The sequence below is a fragment of the Capricornis sumatraensis genome, chromosome X (assembly GCF_032405125.1).
Source record: "Capricornis sumatraensis isolate serow.1 chromosome X, serow.2, whole genome shotgun sequence".
Classification (NCBI taxonomy): domain Eukaryota; kingdom Metazoa; phylum Chordata; class Mammalia; order Artiodactyla; family Bovidae; genus Capricornis; species Capricornis sumatraensis.
Window position 1 is genome coordinate 7080907 of NC_091092.1, and position 21908 is coordinate 7102814.

General features: G+C 36.6%; 1 pseudogene; it reads left to right on the forward strand.

The window, feature by feature from the left end:
* Nucleotides 1–20564: 20564 nt before the first annotated feature.
* Nucleotides 20565–21008, forward strand: LOC138071060 (large ribosomal subunit protein eL32-like; annotated as a pseudogene).
* The last annotated feature ends 900 nt before the right edge of the window (nucleotides 21009–21908 follow it).

The following is a 21908-nucleotide window of genomic DNA, read 5'->3' on the forward strand; positions in this document are numbered from 1 at the left end:
GTAGTTTGTTGAGCTTCTAGCCTCTACTTTTAAGTGCAGGCTCTTGAGTCATTGGTCTCTCCATGTCCACATTTTGGGACAGTAGAAGTTGCCAGGAGCAGTGGCTGACCTGGCTGTGTTGTTGCCTGTGAGAACAACCTGGATGGTGACTTAAGGTATTGCCAAGAATCCTTGGGCTTGGGATCCAAAATGTTTGTTTTCTACAAACTGTGTTTATATAAATGCTCCTCCTACATAAGGGTGTAGTACTAAGCCCAGGAGTGGTTTGATTTCCATTAGAAATTTTAAATCCTATTTCCAGTTTAGCCCTATCTAACAGTTATATTTGATAGGAGTACTATTTCCTTCAGGAAATGGGCTTAACTGGAAGAAAACAGTAAGGAATTAAGTAACTGCATAAAGAGAGAAAGATAATGTTATCTTCACCTTAGTCACAAGTTCTTGTAAAATAGGTAAGTGAATAAATATTTGGTTTATATAGGCAAAACATGGAAGGATTTCTTCCCCCAGTTTTTTTTTTTTAAGTTACCCCATACAGCAGGCACTAGATTATTCAGTCCTTGTATTTCTGCAGTTTTGAGTCTTCATAGTTCTTAATCGCAGAGAATTTGTCAAGAAATAACATTTATGCTTAACAATCAGAATAAGCATTTTGCATTTTAATAGCTTCTAAACTTGAATTCATTTGATGTCACTGTATTCTGGATTTTGCTTGAGCACCAGTGTCATTCTGTTCAGCAGCCAGGGTCCTGCCGGGGACACTGCAGTGTGCATTCTCTTTAAAGATGGATTGTTTAGGCATAGTCAGTGATAATGCTAGTTAGTCTACTTCTATTTTGACTTTAACAATTACAGAGTTTATAATTGTATAACTCCTAGAACAATACAGGGGGCCCTGGTCCCTTTTCTCTACTTCATGGTTTAACCCTGGACACAGTTTTTTTTTTTTTTTTTTTTTTTTTTAGGGAGTCCACTTCCCCATTGATAAGTGGGCTTTTAAACCTTTTTATGTCATTTGCTCCCAAGAACATTGTGTCTGATTTGAAAAATGAATCTAATTAAATAGAATTGACTGTTAATATTTTGCAAAAACATGTGCTAACAACTGTTAACTAATGACATGCATTCTGTAAAAGAGGTGCTTTCCCATGATATAGGCATGAAGTGGTGCCAATGAGCATAGAGCGGAAATGTGAACCATGGTGATTGGGTTCAGCATTTCTGATGCAGCATTATCAGTGGGCCTTTACAGATACTTTGTGAGTATATATTAGCTTTCACTTTTGTTATTAAATTATAGCAGTTCTATTATAGAGAGCAAGTTTGCCTTGATTTTTTTAAATGACTTCTGCTCAGCACCCAGGAAATAAAATTGACATATTTTTATAGTTTAAGCATACTTTTTTTTGTACACTGTGTTCATTTTGAATAAATTAAGTTCAGTGTTGGCTGGTAGATAATAAAAAGAAAGCATTTGATTTTGATTCAATAAATGTTTTTCAAACCTGAAAAAAAAAATCAAGGGATTAATCCAAGAAGATATAATAATTGTAAATATATAGGAATCAAACTTAGGAGACCTTAAATATATAAGGCAAATACAAAGAGCCATAAAGTGAGAAAGAGACAGTAACACAATAATAGTGGGGGACCTTGAACATACCACTTTCACTAATGGACAGATCATTCAGGCAGAAAATCAATAAGGAAACATAGATATTAAATGATACATCAATCCTGAATGACATAAGTATTCCATCCTAAAGCAGCCTAATGCAAATTTTCTCAAGTGCACAATGGACATTCTCCAGGATTGCCAACATGCTTGGCCACAAAAGCTAGCTGATATCATATAAAGCTAGGTGATATCATATAAAGAATTTTTTTTTTCAGATCACAATGCTGTGATTTAAGATTAGATACAAATTACAGGAAAAAAAACATAAAAAGACAGAAAATTGGAGGCTAAACAATATACTGCTGCTGCTGCTGTTGCTAAGTCGCTTCAGTCATGTCTGACTCTGTGCCACCCCATAGACGGCAGCCCACCAGGCTCTCCCATCCCTGGGGTTTTCCAAGCAAGAACACTGGAGTGGGTTTCCATTTCCTTCTCCAATGCATGAAAGTGAAAAGTGAAAGGGAAGTCACTCAGTCGTGTCTGACTCTTCGTGACCCCATGGACTGCAGTCTACCAGGCTCCTCTGCTCATGGGATTTTCCAGGCAAGAGTACTGGAGTGGGGTGCCATTGCCTTCTCCGAAACAACATACTATTAAATAACAAATGAATAACTGAAAAAAAAAAGAAATAAAAAATACGTAGAGACAAATGAAAATTAAAGCACAATGATCCGAAACCTATGGGATGCAACAAAAGCAGTTATGAAAGGGGAGTTTATAGCAATACAAACTTACTTAAAGAAATGAGGAAAATCTCAAATGAACAACTTAAACTTAACTTAAAGCTAATAGTGAAAGAAGAATTAACAAAATCTAAAGTTAGGTATTTTTCTTAGAACTAGAACAAATAATTTTACAATTTGTATGGAAAAACAAAAGACCCTAAACAGCCAAAGCAATCTTGAGAAAGAAGAATGGAACTGGAGGAATCAAACTTCTTGATTTCAAACTATACTGCAAAACTACAGTCATCAAGACAGCATGATACTGGCACAAAGACAAAAACATAGATCAATGGAACAAAATAGAAAGTCCAGAGATAAATCCATTCACCTATGGGCACCTTATTTTGACAAAGGAGGCAAAAATACACAATGGAGAAAAGGCGATCTCTTCAACAAGTGGTGCTGGGAAAACTGGCCAAATATGCATAAAGGATGAAACTAGAACACTTTCTAACACCATACACAAAAATAAACACAAAATGGATTAAAGACCTAAATGTAAGACCAGAAACTATCAAGCTCTTAGGGGAAAACAGGCAGAACACTGTCTGACATAAGCCACAGCAAGATCCTCTATGGCCCATCTCTCTAAGTAATGGAAATAAAAACAAAAACAAACAAATGGAACCTAATTAAACTTAAAAACGTTTGCATGACAAAGGAAACTACAGTCAAGGTGAAAAGACAGCCCTCAGAAAGGGAGAAAATGATAGCAAATGAAACAACTGACAGTGAATTAATCTCCAATGTATACAAGCAGCATATGCAAATCAATACCAGAAAAACAAACAACCCAGTCAAAAATTGGCAAAAACCTAAACAGATATTTCTCCAAAGAAGACATAAAAATGGCTAATAGACACATGAAAAGATGCTAAACATCACTCATTATTAGAGAAATTCAAATCAAAACCACAAAGATGTGCCATCTTGCATTGCTCAGAATGGCCATCATCAAGATGCCTACAAACAATAAATGCTGGAGAGAGTTAGGAGAAATGGGAACCCTTTTACACTGTTGGTGAGAACGCAAACTGGTACTGTCACTATGGAGAACAATGTGGAGATGCCTAAAAAAACTGGGAATAGACAACCCATGTGACCCAACAATCCCAATGCTGGGCGTACACCCTGAGGAAACCAGAATCGAAAGGCGCTCATGTACCCCAATGTTCATTGAAGCACTATTTACAATAGCTAGGACATGGAAGCAACCTAGATGTCCATTGGCAGATGAATGGACAAGGAAGTTACAGTACATATACACAAAAGAATATTGTACAGGTATTAAAATGAACGCATTTGAAACAGTTTTAATGAGGTGGATGAATCTGGAGCCTCTTGCACAGGGTGAGGTTAAGTCTGAAAGTGGAAGACAAATATTGTATATTAACACATATATATGGAATTTAGAAAGATGGTGCTGATGATCCTCTTTAAGAATTTTCCACATAGAGAGGATTATCAGTGCCATCTTTCCAAATGGTACATTACCATATGCAAAATAGATGACCAGTGCAAATTCAATGCATGAAGCAGGGCATGAAAGTCAGTGCTTTGGGTCATTCCAGAGGGATAGGGTGGGGAAAGAAGGAAGAGGAGTTTCAGGACAGGGGGGGAAACTGTGGAAAATTCTGAAAGATATGGGAGTACCAGACCACCTGACCTGCCTCCTAAGAAATCTGTATGCAGGTCAAGGAGCAAAAGTTAGAACTGGATATGGAAAAATAGACTGGTTCCAATTTGAGAAAGGAATACGTCAAGGCTGTATATTGCCACCCTACTTACTTAACTCATATGCAGAGTACATCACACAAAATGCTGGGCTGGAGGAAGCATAAGCTGGAATCAAGATTGCTGGGAGAAATATCAATAACCTCAGATATGAAAATGAGACCAGCCTTATGGCAGAAAGTGAAGAACTAAAGAGCCTCTTGATGAAAGTGAAAGAGGAGAGTGAAAAACTTGGCTTAAAGCTCAGCATTCAGAAAACTAAGATCATGGCATCCAGTCTCATCACTTCATAGCAAATAGATGGGGAAACAGCGGAAACAATGACAGATTTATTTTCTTGGGTTTCAAAATCACTGCAGATGGTGACTGAAGCTATGAAATTAAAAGGCACTTGGTCCTTAGAAGAAAAGTTATGACCAACCTAGACACCATATTAAAAAGTAGAGACATTATTTTGCCCAAAAAGGTCCATCTAGTCAAAGCCATGGTTTTTCCAGTAGTCATGTATACATGTGAGAGTTGGACCATAAAGAAAGCTGAACACTGAAGAATCGATGCTTTTCAACTGTGTTTTTGGAGAAGACACTTGAGAGTCCCTTGGACTTCAAGGAGATCTGAATAGTCCATCCTCAAAGAAATCAGTCCTGAATATCCATTGGAAGGATTGATGTTGAAGTCAAACTCTAATACTTTGGCCACCTGATGTGAAGAACTGACACATTGGAAAAGACCCTGATGCTGGGAAAGACTGAAGGTGGGAGGAGAAGGGACGACAGGGGATGAGATGGTTGGATGGCATCACTGACTTAATGGACATGGGTTTGAGCAAGCTCCGGGAGTTGGTAATGGACAGGGAAGCCTGGCATCCATGGGGTCACAAAGAGTTGGACATGACTGAACGACTGAACTGAACTGAACTGACTGGTGATTCTACATGTAGGGAAGTAAAGAAGACGCAGATGTAAAGAATAGACATTTGGACTCTGTGGGAAAAGGCAAAAGTGGGAAGATTTGAGAGAATAGCCTTTAAACATGTACATTGCCACTTGCAAAACAGATGACCAGTGCAAGTTCAGTGCATGAAGCAGGGCACCCAAAACCAGTCCTCTGAGTGGACCCATAGAGATAGGGTGGGGAGAAAGGTGGGAGAGGTTTCAGGATGGGGGAGGGGACATGTATACCTGTGGCTGATTCATGTTTATGTACGGCAAAAACCATCACAATGTTGTAAAGTAGTTATCCTCCAATTAAAATAGACAAATTAATTTAAAAATAGTAATGATGGCAGTTAATTATTACTGCCTTATAAGAGTTTCTATATTTGTTATCAGATATTAGGTATGAGTTAATATTGTAAGACAATGCTTCATAATGGTGATGACTTTTGACAAGTGTTTAATAAATATTATCTTTTACTATAAAAATTAAAGTTAGAATTAAAGAAATCATAAAAATCAGAGCAGATGTAAATGAAAAAAATAGAAAAGAATAACAATGATTAATGAAATTAAATTTTTTCAAGAAGATAAAACTGATAAATCTTCAGCCCGATTCATCAAGAATAAAAGGAAAGGATTCAAATCAATAAAATTGGAAATGAAAAAGGATAAATTACAGCTGACACCACAGAAATACAAAAGATCATAAGAGACTACAGTTAACTGTATGGCAATAAAATGGACAGTGTGGAAAATTCTTAGAAAGGTACATCTCCCAAGATTGAGCCAGGAGGAAACATAAACATGAACAGACAGATCACATGCACTGAAATTAAACTGTGATTTTAAAATGCACAGGAAACAAAAGTCCAAAACCTGATGGATTCACAGACAATTTCTATCAAAGATTTACAGAAGATCTAACAGCTATTCTTATGAAACTCTTCCAAAAATTGCAGAGGAAGGAAAACTCCCATTTTCATTCTATGAGGTCACCATTACCCTGATACCAAAACCAGATAAAGATACTACAAAAGTGAAAAGTAGAGGCCAATATCACTGATGAATATAGATGGCAAAAATCATCAACAAATACTAAACATTCAAATACAACAATACATGGTTCATACACCATGATCAAGTGGGATTTATCCAAATGATAAAAAGATTTTTCAATGTTTTCAGATCAATCACTGTGATACACCACATCAACAAATTGAAAAATAAAAACCATATGATCTTCTCAATAAATGCAGAAAAGGCTTTTGACAAAATTTCATACTCATTCATGTTAAAAACAAAACAAAACAGCTCACCGGAAAGTATGTATATACCTCAACATAATAAAGGCCATGGATGACAAACCTATAGCTAACATCATACTTAATGGTGAAAAGGTAAAAGCATTTCCTCATTCTCACAACTTTATTTTAACTAATTTTTGAAGTCCTAGTTGTAGCAATAAGAGAAGAAAAGTAAATAAGAGGGATCTGAATTGCTAAAGAAGTAGTGAAACTGTCACTGTTTGCAGATGATATGATAGTATACAAAGAAACTCCTAAAGATGCTACCAGAAAACTACTAGAGCTCATCAATCAATTTGGTAAAATTGCAGGTTACAAAATTAATGCACAGAAATCCATTGCATTTCTATACACTAACAATATTTACTTAAGGAGACCAAAGACCTATACTCCAAAAACTGTAAGAACCTGATGAAAGAAATCAAAGACAAAAGCAAACAGATTGAAAGATACACATGTTCTTGGATTGAAAGAATCGATATTGACAAAATTACTGTACTACCCAAAGCAATCTACAGATTCAATGCAATCACTATCAAATGACCAATGGCACTTTTCACAGAAATATAACACAGAATCTTAAAATTCATATGGAGACACAAAAGACACCAAGTAGTGAAAGCAATATTGAGAAAGAAAAATGGAGCTGGAAGAATTAGGTTTCCTGACTTCAGATTATACTACACTGCTATAGTCATCAAAACATTATAGTATTGGCACAAAAATTGAAATAAAAATCAAAGTAACAGTATAGAAAGTCCAGAAATAAGCCTAGGCACCTGTTGTCAAATAATCTATGACAAAGGAATCAAGACTTTCCAATAGAGGAAAGTTAGTCTCTTCAATAAGTGATGCTGGGAAAACTGGACAGCCACATGTAAAAGAATGAAATCAGAACATTGTTTAACACCACACACAAAAATAAATACAAAATGGATTAATGACCTGATTGTGAGACTGAACACTATAAATCTCTTAGAGGAGAACATAAGCAGAACACTCTTTGACATAAATTGCACCATATCTTTTTTGCTTTATCTCCCAGAAGAATGGCAAGGAAAACAAAAGTAAATAAATGGGACCTAATTAAAAGCTTTCACACAGCAAAGATATCATAAGGGAAACAAGACAACCCAGAGAATGTTAGAAAATATTTGTAAATGATGCGCCTGACAAAGATTAGACTCCAAAATTTATAAACAACTCATGTGGCTTATATCATTAAAATAAAAAACCCAATAAAAAATGAGCATAAGACCTAAACAGACATTTCTCCAAATAATACATACAAATGGCCAAGAAACATATGAAAAGATATTCAACAATGCTAATTATTAGAGCAATGCAAATCAAAAGTACAATGATTTACAAAACTTTACACCTTACAAAATGGCTATTGTCAAAAATCCACAAGCAATAAATGCTGAAGATGGTGTGAAGAGAAAGGAATAACTGAGCAACTGAACAACAATTGATTTTACAATTGAAAATCAGCTTGAAAATCATTGTTCTTTACGTTGCTTAATAAAAATATACCTTAGTTTGCTCCTCCCTAATGGATATTCTGGTTGAACCTCACTCTCCACATAGAAATCCACTCATTCCTTGAGGAATCCACTTACTCCTTTCCTTAATGGCATCTCCTGCTCACAGCTGGTTGCCTAGTGAATGGCAATTGACTCTGTCACATGTTCCTCAAGCATATGATTCTTAAGAGTAAATAATGTTGCGACTCAAGAATAAATGACAATTTTTAGGTCCAGGAACTGGCAACAAGTTCATAAATTTTATTTCATTATGGAGCAGGAAAAAAAAAAAAAGAAAGAAAAACAACAACAACAGCAATACTATTAGTTTTCTATTGCAGTGTAACAATTACCACAAATTTAGTGGCTTAAAACAGCACAGATTCCATGGGTCATGTATGGCTACTGCTGCTGCTAAGTCGCTTCAGTTGTGTTCCACTCTGTGCGACCCCATAGACGGCAGCCCACCAGGCTCCCCGTCCCTGGGATTCTCCAGGCAGGAACACTGGAGTGATTTGCCATTTCCTTCTCCAAGGCATGAAAGTGAAAAGTGAAAGTGAAGTCTCTCAGTCATGTCTGACTCAGCGATCACATGGACTGCAGCCCACCAGGCTCCTCTGTCCATGGGACTTTCCATGCAAGAGTACTGGAGTGGGGTGCCATTGCCTTCTCTGGTCAAGTATGGAGTAAAAGGTTAATTAGATTATCTGCCTAGGGTCTCACAAGAATGAAATAAAGGTGTTGACTGCAGCTGTGATCTCCTCTAGGCCTTAAGTTCCTTCTCCAATCTCACTGGAATTTGGCAGAGGTCAGTTTTTAGAGGCTATAGCTATAGAACTCATGGTGATTGGCTTCATCAAGGTCAGCAGAAAGACTCTCTTTACTTAATGATTCAGACCCTTTTTTAATGGCCAGCCCAATTATGCCATTACCACCTACAATGATCATTCTTGTGATTAAGTACAAATCAACTACTTAGTAATCTAATTGTGAGAATGATATCCCATTCACAAGTCCTGCCCATACTCAAGAGTGGGAATTATATAAGATGTGTACATCAAAGTCATAAGGATCATCTTAGAACTCAGCCTGCCACACCAACCATCTCTTTTTCCAATATCTGACCTTGATTTATCATTGAAAGTCCCACATTCCCAGAGAAAACTCTTGGTTACAGGAAAACCTGTACAGATGCTAATCACTACAGTCATGTTTGCTCAGCACTGGAGTGGTGAGTGGTCAAGAGGAGATACCCTACATCTAAGGTAAGGAACAGTGGCTGTGCTTTACTGGAGCAGCTGTGAAGACATACCCCACGCCCAAGATAAGAGAAACCCCAGTACTAAGAGAGGGCATCGGAGGGCAGACACTGAAACCACAATCACAGACAACTATCCAATCTAGTCACAGGGACCAAAGACTTGTCTAACTCAATGAAACTAAGCCATGCCGTGCAGGGCCACCCAAGATGTAAAGGTCATGTTGGAGAGTTCTGACAAAACGTGGTCCACTGGAGAAGGGAATGGCAAACCACTTCAATATTCTTGCCTTGAGAACCACATGAGCAGTATGAAAAGGAAAAAGATAGAACACTGAAAGATGAATTCCCAAGTTGGTAGGTGCCCAATTCGCTACTGGAAATCACTGGAGAAATAACTCCAGAAAGAATGAAGAGATGGAGCCAAAGAAAACACATCACAGAGTTGTGGATGTAACTGGTGATAGAAGCAGCTTCAATGCTGTGAAGAGCAATATTGCATAGGAACCTGGAATGTTAGGTCCATGAATCAAGGCAAAGTGGAAATGGTCAAACAGAAGATGGCAAGAGTGAACATCAACATTTTAGGAACCAGTGTACTAAAATGGACTGGAATGCGTGAATTTAACTCAGATGACCATTCTATCTACTACTGTGGGCAAAAATACCTTAGAAAAAATGGAGTAGCCATCATAGTCAACAAAAGAGTCCAAAGTGCAGTACTGGATGCAATCTCAAAAATGAAAGAATGATCTTTGTTCGTTTCTAAGGAAAACCATTCAATATCATGATCATCCAAGTCTATGCCCCGATCAGAAATGCTGAAGAAGCTGAAGTTGAATGATTAAATGAAGACCTACAAGATCTTCTAGAACTAACACCCAAAAAAGATGTCCTTTTCATTATAGGGGACTGGGATGAAAAGTAGGAAGTCAAGAAACACCTGGGGTAACAGGCAAATTTGGCCTTGGTGTACAAAATGAAGCAGGGCAAAGGCTAATAGAATTTTGCCAAGAGAATGCAATGGTAATAGCAAACACCCTTTTCTAACAACACAAGAGAAGACTCTGCACATGGACACACCAAAATGAGACTGATTATATTATTTGCAGCCAAAGATGGAGAAGCTCTATACAGTCACCAAAAACAAAACCAGGAGCTCACTGTGGCTCAGATCATGAACTCCTTATTGCCAAATTTATACTCACACTGAAGAAAGTAGGGAAAACCACTATAGAATTCAGGTATGACCTAAATCAAATCCCTAACGATTATACAGTGGAAGTGAGAAATAGATTTAAGGGACTAGATCTGATAGACAGAGTGCCTGATGAACTATGGACAGAGGTTCGTGACATTGTACAGGAGACAGGGATCAAGACCATCCCCAAGGGGAAAAAAAATGCAAAAAAGCAAAATGACTGTCTGAGGAGGCCTTACAAATAGTTGTAAAAAGAAGCGAAGCAAAAAGCAAAGGAGAAAAGGAAAGATTAAACCCATTTGAATGCAGAGTTCCAAAGAATAGCAAGAAGAGATAAGAAAGCCTTCCTCAGTGATCAATGCATAGAAATAGAGGAAAACAATAGAATGGGAAAGACTAGAGATCTCTTCAAGAATATTAGTGATAACAAGGGAACATTTCATGCAAAGATGGACTCAAAGTACAGAAATGGTATGGATTTAACAGAAGCAGAAGATATTAAGAAGAGGTGGCAAGAATACACAGAACTGTACAAAAAAAGATCCTTATGATCCAGATAACCACAGTGGTGTGATCAGTCACCTAGAGCCAGATATCCCGGAATGTGAAGTCAAGTGGGCCTTAAGAAACATCACTAGGAACAAAGCTAGTGGAGGTGATGGAATTCCAGTTGCAGTATTTCAAATCCTAAAATGATAAAATGTTTCAAATCCTAAAATGTTGAGTGCTCTTAAAATGCTGCACTCAATATGCCATCAAATTTGGAGAACTCAACAGTGGCCACAGGACTGGAAAAGGTCAGTTTTCATTCCAATCCCAAAGAAAGGCAATACCCAAGATGCTCAAACTACCACACAAATGCACTCATCTCACATGCTAGTAAACTAATGCTCAATATTCTCCAAGGCAGGCTTCAGCAATACATGAACCATGAACTTGCAGATGTTCAAGCTGGATTTGGAAAAGGCACAGAAACCAGATATCAAATTACCAACATCCCCTGAATCATCAAAAAAGCAAAAGAGTTCCAGAAAACATTCATTTCTGCTTTATTGACTATGCCAAAGCCTTTGACTGTGTGGATCACAGTAAACTGAAGGAAATTCTTAAAGAGATGAGAATACCAGACCACCTGACCTGTGTCTTGAGAAATATGTATGCAGGTCAGGAATCAACAGTTAGAAATGAACATGGAAGAGCAGATGGTTCTAACAGGGAAAGGAGTACATCAAGGCTGTATATTGTCACCCTGCTTATTTAACTTCTATGCAGAGTACATCATGAGAAACGCTGGGCTGGAAGAAGCAGAAGCTGGAATCAAGATTGCCGGGAGAAATATCAATAACCTCAGATATGCAGATGGCACCACCCTTATGGCAGAAAAGGAAGAAGAACTAAAGAGCCTCTTGGTGAAGGTGAAAGAGGAGAGACGAAAAGTTGGCTTAAAGCTCAACATTCAGATAACTAAGATCATGGCATCCAGCCCCATCATTTCATGGCAAGTATATGGGAAAACAGTGAAACAGTGGCTGACTTTATTTTGGGGGGCTCCACAATCACTGCAGATGGTTACTCCAGCCATTAAATTAAAAGATCCATACTCCTTGGAAAGAAAGTTATGACCTTTAACCTCTGAGCCATTTGATAAGCTTCATGACCAACCTAGACAGGGCTATGATTTTTTCAGTAGTCATGTATGGATGTGAGAGTTGGACTATAAAGAAAGCTGAGCACTGAAGAATTGATGCTTTTGAATTGTGGTGTTTGAGAAGACTCTAGAGAGTCCCTTGGACTGCAAGGAAATCCAACCTGTCCATCTTAAATGAGATCAGTCCTGAGTGTTCATTGGAAGGATTGATACTGAAGGTGAAACTCCAATACTTTGGCCACCTGATGTGAAGAGCTGACTCATTTGAAAAGACCCTGATGCTGGGAAAGTTTGAAGGCAGGAGGAGAAGAGGACGACAGAAGATGAGATGGTTGGATGGCATCACCTACTTGATAGACATGAGTTTGGGTAAACTCTGGGAATTAGTCATGGACAGAGAGGCCTGGCATGCTGCAGTCCATGGGATCATAAAGAGTCAGATACGACTGAGCAACTGAACTGAACTGAACTGACAGTCATGTCTGACTCTGTGACTCTATGGACTATAGCCCACCAGTCTCCTCTGTGCATGGGTTTCTTCAGGCGAGAATACTGGAGTAGGTTACCATGCCCTCTTCCAGTGCATCTTCCTGAGCCAAGGATTGAACCTACCTCTACGTCTCTGGCATTGGCCGGCAGGTTCTTTTCCACTAGTGCTGCCTTTGCAGTAGAAAATGAAGTCTCTGAGCCAGCACCTTTTATGTCCCATACCTAATGAAAGTTCAATTATGGGTAACCTGGATATGGAGTTTATTCCTCTTCTCCTCCAATAAAATTTTTGTAAAGAGGGATTATCAAGTAGTGTGCCTGTGGTTAGATGCCTCAGGGTCAGCATCATAGAAACACATGTTAAAAATTTTATATTTTGGGGGGGTGCATATCCCACCTATTGGGCACAATAATGTTCACAAATGGAGAACTATGGAGAAGAGTGGAATATCACAAATTTAGAGTTCCTTTTGAATTCACTGTGTTTAAATTTATACATGCAATAATATCTCAATGGTGTTAGTTAAACTCTAAGTGTAGGCAACAATGGCTAAAATCCCCAGTGCTTTCAGATCAAGTCTAAATTAAATTTCAAACATCACTAATTAACATACATTTTATTTTTCTACTTCAGTATTTGTTTATACATCTCTATCTAAATTCAACAAACATTCAGCTTGAGAAAATAATATAAGAATTTTAGAATAATAATCATCGTACTGGCTACAATATTGAATTGCAGCTTATTATCACTTTTACCATTTTTTTGCCACCCCTTTTGAGTAAAATGTTGATAAAAATCAAATCAAAAGGAAAAGGTGACTTTCTGATTCAAAGCAAACTTGAATTTTATATTTCATTTTGTACTTTGCTTTCTTCCCATGATTGGAAAATTATTTTCCTAAATCAAAAGCTGAAACCAAGACAATTGTTTCTTATTAATTTCTTTTTATATAGATTATTTTACATCATTTAAAATGGAATGCAAATTCCAAGGGGAAAATCTAGAATATTTCCTCTTGCAGTAGAATATAAATTTTCAGCTTTTATAAGATATTAGTACCCTGGAGTTCTTGGCATTGAAATGTGATGCTTTGTATTGCTTTTGTCTGTTTGGAAGGATAGATCAATGGCCATGTTCTTTTTATTATTTGATTTTAGCTTGAACTTCTCTCTTTGTTTTATCTGCCTTGGAACAAATTTAGTTGCATAAAAAGACAGTCCTTAGACACCCACTTATTATAAATGACTTCTCATTCTACTTTACTTAAATTTTACCATCAGCTCAAGAAATATCTTCAGAATATTAACAGATTTAACAATTACACTCAAAATGACATTTGACTTTTCATTTAAATTTCAGATGCTTTTCTTTTTCATATGAATATTCACTGCTCATATCTCCTCTCATTTATTTTCTAAAGATCTACTTCAGCATGTAAGTGACAATCATTTGTTGCTTTCTGTCAAACATTTCTAATATAATGAGTTTATGTGTTAATTTTTAGTTTTTGTTTTGTTTATTCCTGTGGAAGAAGAATCTCTTGAGCTTTCTAGTTTGACTGGTAATCAAACCTCATAGAGACAATACTTCACCATCTTTATGCCTTGCTATCATAAGCAAGGAGGCCATTTCACCATCCCAAACCTGGGAAATCTCTTTTCTCACTTTCCAGTTTTTAGACATTAAAGTTGATTTATTTGAAGAAGCACTTAGAAGGAAAGAGGGCAAGGACTTAATACACACCATGGAATTCTACACTTTATACCACACTGTATCTTAGTAAAACATATTTTGACATAATTAGTGATTCTGGAATCCTTCCCAGAAGCAGAGAAGTGCCTACAATGGGAGTAAAACTGAAATACCAATGCTAAACCCAGACAGTTATTTCAGATTTTTAGTTCTATCATAAGCAAATATCTTTCCAGACCTTACAAATCAGAAAAAGGAAAAAAAAAAAAAGCTTCATTCAGAATGTTTAAATGTATCAAAGAGCACTGTTTCATGGCTACTGCCAGTGTTCACTGTTAAACACAGGGAGCCTCAAAAGAAACACAAACTGCTTAGAAATAGAATATTCATCAGGTTACAGTGGTTAATAATTATCTTGCTTCATTCCCAAGTTGTTCCCCAAAGAAACACATACATGTTGGCATCATATCACCACCAACTGGCCAGAAGTGCTAACTAGGAATGTTTCCTAGGAAGGAAATCAACTTTTAAAATAAAATAAACAGGAATAAACAGTAACCATCTAGTATTTGATAAACTCATGGAGAAACCAGATCCTCCTCAAGTTGCCTTTTATTTATTTGCAATTGAGATTAAACTTCAGCTACTTCAAATCTAAAGAAAGCTGAAAAAATAAATGCTGTTAACTTTGGGGAAAAAAAAATCATCACTTGTCAATCTATCTTTAGCCTTGACAGATTTTGAAGAATTGGTTCACTAATTTTGTTCACTCCTTTTTTTAACTCTGTCCAAATAGACCATTTTACGTATTTATTTGGTGACATTATCTGAACATCCCAACATTTTAAGGTGACTTCTCCTGCTTGGTGGCTGATTAAGCTTCATTTAGAAAATCCAAATATAGTTATGTGTATGTCTTCTCTACCATCTAATCTAGGCAATGCATATATACTGGCTCAGACAATTTCATTTGGCAGTGAGAAATTCCAGCACCTGTTTTCCCCAAGAAACTATCAACTTATAAAGCTGAAAACCTGATTGGAGCTATTAACCCAAGGCACTTAGGGTTTACAACCAGCACATAACATTTTTAAAGATTGGCTTCTAACATACTGAAGAGTGTACAGTATTTATCCAAAAATGGTATATTTCATGAAACACTCAGGTTCGCCTTCTTGCCTTCAGAATGCAACATAAAACACAGCATGTATCTTGTAGACATTACTGCTTCGTATATATGTGATAAAAAATAATTGAACTCTCTGTCTTTCTCTCTACATATATATATATATATATATATATACATATACACATACATACATACATACATGTTTATGTGTATGGAAACTAAACTTCTTTCCAGTGATGAACCTTATAGCTTTCTTTAGATGGTTTAGATTTCTTTTGATGTCAGCTCCTTCCTCACAATCTTTGCCTCATTCCCTACTATTATTTGGCTCTGAGCAAAGGAAGTGAGGCTTCTAAGTATTTAACTCTTTAATAATGGTGAACATATAAAAATTGCATATCTTATTTGGTTGGTTGCACCCTTATTTACTTTTTCACTTTTCTCAGTTCTCATTCTCTAGTCTGGAACCATGGTTTGTAACAGTAATCAGATTTAGTCCTTTATCTCTATTCTGGCTTTCATTACTTGGATGATTTGTAAGACCACAACTATCTGCAAACTAAATTCCCTGTCTCAAGTATTTTTGCCCTCTAACCCACTCTTCACACCACTGTCATATTTATCTCTTGCAAGCACCACTTACGACTTGTAATCCTTTATGTCTGCATTTCAAATAGAAACTCATCATTTGACGATTCAAACTCTATAATCTAATACCACACTCCCACTTCCTAGCTATTGATACTGGTCTTTAGTTCTAGTTAGATTACTTTTCTTGTCAACTCATTCATACTCCCCACAAGAGTCATGAGACATTTATATGATTCAGTTATTCATTTATATAGTAAAATGAATATTATATTAATATAACAAAATTTTATGATAAAATTGCCCTTAAACTCATAACAACCAAATATTTTTGGTTTTTCTTCACATAACAGTAAATAGTGATATAGTATTTATCAAGTGTAATGCTCTATTCTAATAGCTTTAAAAATATGATCTGTATAACCAGCAGTAGCCATCATCCACTCTGATTAGTTGGTGCTTGTGTCACACTACTTGTTAACTATAGTGACTGTCATCCTTGGTAAAAGTAGTGGTCAGAAAGGGCTTTTATTTGTGCTAACTTAAGAGCGGGAGTACTGAAAACTGTTTCAATTAAAGGATGTGATATGCTAAGGGTCACCAGATTCAAAGAAAACTTAGGAAATTGCAAGTAAGCCAGTACACTTGGAGTGAAAAGGGAGTAGGGATTCAGAACAAATGCTAGAATGGCATGCTCCAGAAAGATCTTTATGGACCTTGAAAATCATCAAAGTAAAGAAAAAGACTGAAGTAGTGAAATAACATGTTCAAATGAGCATTTTAGTGTGGGCAATAGATTTAATGCATTGTTATAAATAGGGTTACTTGTACGGAGGGATTCTGTCCTGATCACATTTGTCTACCTGAAACTTTATTCTGTGAATGGTATTGAGTTTTAAACTTCTTTCCCACATGAGAGTTTGCTACAGCATTTTAACTCTTCTCCACAAAACTGTCTAATGTCAGTTAAAACAAGAATGCCCATCTCTGTTCTACATCCACATCACTCTCCAGTTCAACTGTTTCTAAAGACTAGCTATGAAATAGAATAAAATTCAAAGACTTTCCTTTCATTTACAAAGTCCTCTATAATCTTTTATCTGCCCAACTCCATGTGGTAATCTTATATTATTCTCACTTTAATTCACTATGATCCAGCCACACCAGTCTTGTTTTATTATTTGAGTTATTGAAGGACTTATCATTAGCTGTTTACTTCTGTCTAAAAGTAAACACCCTCCCCCTCTATATTTCCAATGCTACTAAACCTGGATCTTTGTTTTTCATATCTCAGCTGAGATATCACTTCAAAGAGGCCTTTTCTAAACACTAAGTCTAAAGACACCAAAAATGTTCTGCCTATGTTTTCATCTAGGGGTTTTATGGTTTCAAGTACTACACTTAGATCTTTAATCCATATTGAGTTTATTGTTGTATGTGGCATCAGAGAATGTTCTAACTTCATTCTTTTACATGAAGCTGTCCAAATGTCCTAGCACCACTTATTAAAAAGACTATTTTCTCCATTGTATAACCTTGCCTCCTTTGTCACAGAATAATTGACCATAGGTGTGTGTGTTTAGTTCTGAGCTCTCTACTCTGTTTTATTGAACTATGTGTCTGTTTCTGTGCTAGTAACATACTGTTTTCATCATTGTAGCTTTAAAGTATAGTTTGAAGTTAGGAAGACTTGTTCTTCCAACTTTACTCTTTTTTCTTAAGATTGTTATGACGATTTGGGATCTTTTATGTTTTAAAAATTATTTGCTCTACTTTTTAAAAAATGGCATTGGTATTTTGATAGGGATTGCATTGAACCTGTAGATTACCTTGAGTAGTATGATTATTTTAACAATATTAAGTCTTCCAATTCAATCATAGTATATTTATCCATCCAGTTGTGCCATCTTCACTTTCTTTAATCATTGTCTTACAGTTTTCCTGGCAGTTCAGCTGGGAAAGAATCTGCTTGCATTGCAGGAGATGCTGGTTAAATTCTGGGTTGGGAAGATCTTCTGGAGAGGGGATAGGCTACCCACTCCAGTATTCTTGGGCTTCCCTGGTGTCTCAGATGGTAGAACTCTGCCTGCAATGTGGGAAACGTGGATTAAGTCCCTGAGTTGGGAAGATACCCTAGAGAAGGGAATGGTTACCCACTGCAGTATTCTGGCATGGAGAATTCCATGGACTGTATAGTCCATGGGGTCACAAAGAGTCAGAAACGACAAAATGACTTTCACTCACATTGCTTTCCAAGTACATGTTTCTTACGTACGTAGGTAAGTTTATTCCTAGGTATGGTTTACTCTTTGATGTGATGTTAATTGGGGCTGTTTCCTTAATTTTTCTTTCAGATAGTTTGCTGTTGGAACATATAAATATCACAGATTTTTATATATTAATTTTGAACCCTACAACCTTATCAAATTCATTGATGAGTTCTAGTAGTTTTCTGGTGGCATTTTTAGAAGTTTCTATGTAGAGTATCGTGTCATTTGCAAAGAATGACGGTTTTACTTCTTCCTTTCCAGTTTAGATTCCTTTTATTTCATTTTCTTGTCTGATTTCTGTGACTAGGACTTCCAAAGCTATGTTGAATAAAAATGTGAGAGTGGATATAGTTTTCTTGTTCCTGATCTTAGAGAAAATTATTTTAGCTGTTCACTTTTGAGTATAATACTAGCTGTTGGTTTGTCATATCTGGCCTTTATTATGTTGAACTATGTTCCCTCTATGATCACTTTCTGGAGATTTTTAAATTATAAGTGGACATTGAATTTTGTCAAAATATTTTCCAGCATCTATTAAGATTATTGTGTGGTTGTTATTCTTCAATTTATCAATGTGGTGTATCACATGGATTGATTTGTGGATACTGAAATAAATTCTTGCATCCCTTAGATAAATCCCACTTGATCATGGTTTATGATCTTTTTATTGACAATCACTTTTGTTGTTACTGTTCAGTCACTCAGCTGTGTCTGAATCTTTGAGACCCAATGGACTACAGGACACCAGGCTTCCCTGTCCCTCACTATCTCTCAGAGATTGTTCAAATCCATGTTTATTGAGTCAATGATGCCATCCAACCAACCCATTCTCTGTCATCCCCCTCTCCTCCTGTCCTCTGTTATTCCCAGCATCAGGGCCTTTTAAACTGAGTTAGATCTTCATATCAGATGGCTGAAGTATTAGAGATTCAGCTTCAATATTAGTCCTTGCAATAAATATTCAGAGTTGATTTCATTTATGATTGACTGGCTTGATCTCTTTGCTGTCCAAGGGACTCTCAAGAGTTTTCTTCAACACCACAGTCCAAAAGCATCAATTCTTCTGTACTCAGCCTTCTTTATGGTTCAACTCTCACATCTATACATGACTACTGGAAAAGCCATAGCTTTGACTATACAGACCTTTGTTGAAAAAGGTCTATTGTCTATGTTTGTCATAGTTTTTATTCTAAGGAGCAAGTGTCTTTTAATTTCATGGCTGCAGTCACCATCTGCAGTGACTTCGGAACCCAAGAAAATAGTCTGTCACTGTTTCCAGTATTTCCTCATCTATTTACCATGAAGTGATGGGACAGGATGCCATGATCTTAGTTTTTTGAATGTTGAGTTTTAAGCCAGTTTTCTCAATCTCCACTTTCACATTCATCAAGAAATTTTAGTTCTTCTTCACTTTCTGCCATAAGGGTGATGTCATCTGCATATCTGAGGTTATTGATATTTGTCCAGGCAGTCTTGATTCCAGCTTGTGCTTCATCCAGCCAGGCATTTTGCATGATGTACTATGCATATAATTTAAATAAGCAGGGTGATAATATACTGCCTTGATGTACCACTTTCCCAATTTTGAACCAGTTCATTGTTCCATGTCCAGTCCTGACTGTTGCTTCTTGTTCTTCATACAAGTTTCTCAAAGGCAGGTAAGGTGGCCTGGTATTCTCATCTTTTTAGGAATTTTCCACTATTTATTGTGCTCCACACAGTCAAAGGCTTTAGTATAGTCAGTGAAGCAGAAGTAGATATTCTTCTGTCTTTTACATAAGTCATAGCAATATTTTTTTTAATTTATCTCCTAAAACAAAAGAAACAAAACACAAATGAACAAATGGATCCCAGCTAATCTCAAAAGCTTTTGCACAGCAAAATAAACTACTGACAAAGCATAAAGATAAATTGTTGAATGGGAGAAAATATTTTCAATTGATATGATTGATAAGGGGTTAATATCCAAAATATACAAACAGCTCATATAACTCAACATTAAAAAACAAACTGCTTAAAAATGGGCAGAAGACCTAAATAAATATTTATCTAAAGAGGATATGCTGATGGTCAGCAGGCAGGTGAAAATTTGCTCAACATGTCCAATAATCAGGAAAACGCAAATCAACACAACAAGGAGATCACCTCACACCTACAAGAATGACTATCATCAAAAGGAACACAAATAACAAATGTTGGAGAAGATGTGGAGAAAAGGCAACATTGTACACTGTTGGTGGAAATGCAAATGTTTGTAGCCACTGTGGATAACAGTATGGAAGTTTCTGAAAAACTAAAAAATAGAGCCACCAAATTACCCAGCAATTACACTCCTTTGAGTCCCTCCATATGCAGTGTCAGTCATCTCCTACTTGGCATCATGGCCACCATCAGATCTCTCATAAAGCCCAAGGTCATCAAAAAGAAGACCAAGAAGTTCACCTGGCACCAGGCAGATTGATATGTCAAAATTTTGTGGAACTGCCAGAAAATCAGAGGCATCAACAACAGGGTGTGCAGGAGATTCATGGGTCATATCTTGATGTCCGACATCATTTATGAGAGCAACAAGAAAATAAACACATGATGCCCAGAATATTCTGGAAGTTCCTGGTCCACAACACCGAAGAACTTGTAATGTTGCTGATGTACAACAAACTTGGTTTCAATTTATCACAATATTTCTTCCAAGAACTGCAAAGCCATTATAGAAAGAGAATCCCAGCTGGCTATCAGAGTCACCAATTGCAGTGCCAGTCTGTGCAGTGAAGAAAACACAGAGACAGCTCAGGTAAACATTGTGTTTGTGTTAACAAAACCATGAAACTTGGGGAAAAAACACTAACTTGAAAAGATACATGAATCGTAATGTTCATAGTAGCATTATTTACAGTTACTAAGATATGGAAGCAAACTAAGTGTGTTATTTTATTTTTGTATATACTCCTAACTTAAAGAGGTATTTTCTTCATTAAATGTTTCCTTTTTATAATTCATGGCACTATAGTTGATCATAATCTACGTTCTTTATTTAACTTTTTAATAGTTGCACTCTTTCTGGAATGGCTTTATTTAGGAAGCTTGTGTGAGGAAGGGAGGAAGAAGATGATCTAAACTATTGAATATTCTCCTAATATCAGATGACTATCATGAAACTGTGATTGCTTTAGACTTAGGAAACTAGAATCAGGGCATGTGGAGTCTTTACATTTTCCCTGACACATTGATAGTTAACTTCCTGTAAATGTTACAAGTTTATATTATTTCTGATTCAGCCTCACCTCTACAGCTTCTCAGGACTTTATGTCTTGTGGGGTCCAAGAAAGCTTCAACCACTATCCCTAAGCACTTTTTTTTTTCTGTTATAGGAAAAAAGTCATCATTTATTTATTTATTTATTTTTTAATTCAGGGTATACCATTTAATTGCTGGGTTTTACTCAGCCACAGGTAAAAACTCTGTCGTCCCTCAGTTCTACTTGACCACAGATCCTCAGGCAGTCTTTGCCTAGTTTCATCATTTTGAGTTAAAGATACTTCTTAGTATCATTGCAGACAAAGTTTGTTTTTCTGTCCTTCGCTCTTCTCCTTGTTTACAGTGATTTAGGAGGAAAAATAAATTGCTGGTGGCTCAGACAGTAAAGAATCCGGCTGCAATGTGGGAGACCTGAGTTCGATCCCTGGGTTGGGAATATCCCTTGGAGGAGGGCATGGCAACCCTCTCT